At 43.8% G+C, this 4,568-nt stretch overlaps 1 pseudogene across 1 annotated transcript; it reads left to right on the plus strand.

The window, feature by feature from the left end:
* Positions 1–443: 443 nt before the first annotated feature.
* On the plus strand, positions 444–4,248 carry LOC308258664 (low molecular weight phosphotyrosine protein phosphatase-like; annotated as a pseudogene). Its single transcript has 3 exons — positions 444–538; positions 1,438–1,621; positions 3,678–4,248. The product of its transcript is annotated as a low molecular weight phosphotyrosine protein phosphatase-like (transcript).
* The last annotated feature ends 320 nt before the right edge of the window (positions 4,249–4,568 follow it).

Consider the following 4,568-nt stretch of genomic DNA (forward strand, 5'->3'; position numbering starts at 1 on the left):
GCTAGCCGTGAACCTGGGATCCTCCTGTCTCAAGCCTCCCAAATGCTAGGATTATAATCGTGTGCCACCACACCACACTTACGAGTGTTCTTAATCACTTACCACCCTCTGATTTGCTCTGTGTTCAAGCATACATGCATCACTTTCCCCTATCAAAAAATGCTGAAAGCAAGACTGCATCTTGGTGGGAAAGGGTGGTATTCAGCAGGCAGAGCTAGAATGAAGAGAGAAATATATCAGAAGCTCTAGTGCTAGAACAGCCCTGGTCACAAATGTACACTGCATCCCAAGGCCATCAGCGGAGCACAGGAGAGATCTGATCAAAGTACAGACATGGAAAACTTGCTGCGGTGGTAGGTGAAGGCTGGCAGCCAGAAGCTCCATGCTAAAGAAGTTATATCAGACCACATGGGCACTAGGCAAACACAAGGAAGGCAGAGTGCATGCACTGTGCAGGAGGGTTCCAGGAGGCCCCTGGCCTGAAGAGGAAGCAGGCCCAAAGGCCTCCCTGGCCAGTCTGGAATATTCACTTTGGAAGGTACCTGACACCAAAAGGCTGAGATTCTAGAGGAGGAATTAGAAAAGGGACCAAAGAAGAGGGAACCTAAAGGATTTTAAAAGCAGAGCTGCGTAGCCACACAGACTCACAAGAGCCATTAGGATGGAGCAGCCCATTGGTCAGAGAAAAGCCAAGGTCAGAGAAGGTGTGTGACAAATTGGTGGGCTTTGTTGATGCCAAGGAGAGAGAGGTCTAGGAGCGTGGGCAAAAGAGCCCAAATGAGGCCGAGGCAGTGATGCTGGCCAAGAGCAGCTACCCCACAGGGCTGAGCAGATTCTGCCTAGGAGGGTTCACAGTCCCCTTTTAGGAGGTTGTGATGTGGAAATGCATTTCTTAGTGCAAGTGAAAAATGAGTGGGCTCCATTGTTGGTTCAGGGATTAGCCAACATTTCTCTTAAAAGGCCAGGTAGTAAATATCTTAGGACACGTGGGCTATATGATCTCTGTCATATATATGTATATATCACATATTATGTGCCATAATGTTATATAAAATATGGATGTAATATCATATGTATATACAAAATGTACATGCATCATGTATTTATATGTATTCAGGTTAAAGATTTTGCTTGGCTGTATCAGTCCCCATTCTTGTGGAAAGAAAAAAGTAAACAAGATACATGGCTCTAATTCCAGAAGAGCCTGATCTTCCTTGTAATTATTAGTTTAGTCAATAAGTAGTTACTAAGTTCTTAAAAAGATGTTCATCATGACAAGGGATTCCTAGGGAAAGAAGCATTCCTCCTTTTGGAGCTAATTCTCAGACTTAGGTAGAGGGGAAAAAATGTCAGGACTCATTGGCCAAGAAAATACAGATGTCCAAAGGATTCCAGACTTTTCCTTTGTTTTGCCAACCCGTATTTTCTGGTGAGCAGAGAGACGCTGAATGGATGCTACAGCCATGACGGGTCAGAGGAGGGAGTAACACATGCAGGAAAGCCCTTCCCGGAGCCTGTCACCACCGTGATATACCTGGGCGCCTCAGATGCAATCCTGGAGAGCAGCCGTGGGCAGCGAGTATCCACGCCAGGCACAGGCAACCTTGAAGGTCATAAAAGAGTAAGTCAGTAAGTCGAAAGTCTGCGTTAAATATGCTACTGTTTATTCGGCAGGACAGACCACAGTCGAACAGTTTCAAAAGTGTGACCGATTTCAGCAGTACTGGGGGAAAGAAAAAATAACACTTTACCAAAAGATCAATGGTCTCAGACATTTCTAGTGGGGTAACTCTACTGGACAAAACTCTATCAAATTGTGAAGTGTGAGAAAATCTAAAGAAAGGTAACCACTGAAGAAACTTGAAATTCGCTTGTTAAAAGATATGATGTAGCCGGGTGTGGTGGCGCACGCTTGTGATCCCTGCGCTTGGGAGGATCGCACAGTTTCGAAGCCAGCATCAGCTGACTTAAAGAGATTCTGTTTCCAAATAAAATATAAAACAGGTCTGGGAGTCTAGCCTGGAGGTAGAAGGCCCCTGGGTTCCATCCCCAGTATCAACAACAACAACAAAGATATGATGTTACATGGAAGGTAATTAGGAAATCATGACACAAGGAAAAATTTGCGACATGGTTCATTTTTTCCCCACTTGAGGAAGGTTAGGCTTGTTTGTCCACAGTGCAGTGTGCTTACAAGCTGCGGCACCGAGGGCTAAACAAGTATGTCCGGAGGATTTGTGATGAGAACACGTGCTCTGCAAAACTTAGAAGGATTGCATTGACTAGGAATGAGCACAGCGGACACGTAATCCATAAACTCTCGCTGGGCCACAGAGCAGTTCCGGAAGTCTCTGTAGAAGTAAAGGCAGGGGTTGAGGGGGCACTTCTACTTTCTGAGACAGCATTGGAGTTTTGTCTGAAAAGGTTAGAACTCCAGCAACAGAATTAATATGCTAATTTTAATCCTTTCCATCTGCTTAATACCAATGCTAAACCCTTTAATAACACCTGCTTTAATAATTACTGTGCATCCACAGTAATTAAGTAATAAAGTGCCTTTATCTGCATTATTTTATGTGGTACTCGACCCTGCAACTCAGGAAGGGCAGTTACTCTCTTTAGGAGCTCTGCCCTGGCTGCAAGGAGACGAAGGCCCACAGGTTTTTGCACTGATCCTCCATTGTGGTTGGGAATTCAAATCACCTAAAAAGTTTTTTCTTGCTAATTATAATTATTTTTAAGTATACAACATGGTATTTTTATATACATAGTAAGATGGTTACTGTAGACAAGGAAAATAATGTAGCCATCACTTCACATAGCTACCTATTTTTTCTGTGTGTGGCAAAATACCTAAAATTCACGCTTGGCAAATTTCCAGTATAAATACAATATTACTAAATATAATACTCATTGCCATACATTAGATCTCTAGATTTATTTGCCCCGCATATCTGCAACTCTGTACCTCTCTGCCTACATCTTCCCCATTTCCCATTGTTGCCTGTCCCTGGTAACCACCTTTCTATTCTGGGTGTTTGGTTTGGTTTGGTTTGGTTTGGTTTGGTTTGGTTTGGTTTGGTTTGGTTTGGTTTGGTCTGGTTTGGTTTGGTTTGGTCTGGTTTGGGTTTAGTGCTACATATGAGTGAGATCACGAACTATTTGTCTTTTCTGTGTCTGACTTATTTTATTTAGCATAGTGTCCTCCAGCCTCATCCACGTTGTTAAAAATAACAGGTTCTCCATCTAAATAAAGTACCTAGCTGGGCGTGGTGGCGCATGCTTGTAATCCCCGCGCTTGGGAGGCTGAGACAGGAGGATCGCGCAGGTTCGAAGCCAGCCTCAGCTACTTAGTGAGGCTCTCAGCAACTTAGTGAGACCCTGTTTCCAAATAAAATATAAAATAGATCTGGGAGTATACCCTGGAGGTAGAAAGCCTCTGGGTTCCACCCTCAGTACTACCAAAAACTAACTAAATAAATAAATACATACATACATACATACATACATACATACATACATACAGTACCTATTCAGCTAGGTGAGGTGGCAACACCTGTAATCTCAGTACTTTGGAGGCTAAGCCAGGAGGACCTCGTAGGTGAGAGGCCAGTAGGGTATAACTTAGCAAGACCCTGTTTCAAAACAAAAAATGAGGCAGGCATGTGTGCTTGAAGTTGGCTGGGTGGGTTCTCAATACTGTGTCGATCCTGTGTTTGGGTAACATTTGCCGGTCACCCATTGCAGAAGCAGTTTTCAGAAAACCTGTAACCTATCAGAACATTACAGATACCTGAAGGACAGACAGTGTGGCCACATCCACATAGGAAGTGGGAAGCCTCCCTGACCATCGAGGGCAGAGTTGTGTGAAGTTATATGAAGCCCTGGCATCCCCGTGAGTCATGCTGCCCGGTGGGTTACCAGAGAAGACTTTGCCACACTTTACCATATACTGTGTATGGATGAAAGTAATCTCAGGGATTTAAATAGAAAAAATAATCAAGTTAAAAGTGCAAAGCTAAAATTGAACTCCTTTGGAAGTTAGGATCTACCAAAATAATTCATCATTGAAGATCCCGATTATGAGAAGGATTCTGACTTTGAGCCGGAGTACCAGCAGTGCGTCAGGTGCTGCGGAGTCCTGGAGAAGGCCCACTAGGGCTGGCCACACATCCCCATCTGAGCTCCTCTGTTCTCAGCCTGGGGTCCAGTGGCAACAGTCCTTTGGCTCAGTCCCCACCTGTTCTTCAGCTGACCCTGTATTTACTTTAAAGATAATGATAGGTAAAATCAGTTGTATTTGAAGAATGAATACAAATGTTGGGTTCAGAAAGGTATGGGATATAGAAAGCATTTTTTTTTTTTTTTTGGTGGTGGTACTGGGGATGGAACCCAGAGGCATTGTATTCTAACCCTTTTTTATTTTTTGTTTTGTTTTGTTTTGTTTTTTGCAGGTTGGGGTGGAACCCAGGGGCATTTGACCTCCAAGCTACATCCCCTGCCCTATTTTTTTAATTCTTTATTTGGAAACAGGGTCTCACTAAGCAGTGGTGGGCCTCACTAAGTAG

Source organism: Muscardinus avellanarius, assembly GCF_963383645.1.
Source record: "Muscardinus avellanarius genome assembly, chromosome: 2".
Classification (NCBI taxonomy): domain Eukaryota; kingdom Metazoa; phylum Chordata; class Mammalia; order Rodentia; family Gliridae; genus Muscardinus; species Muscardinus avellanarius.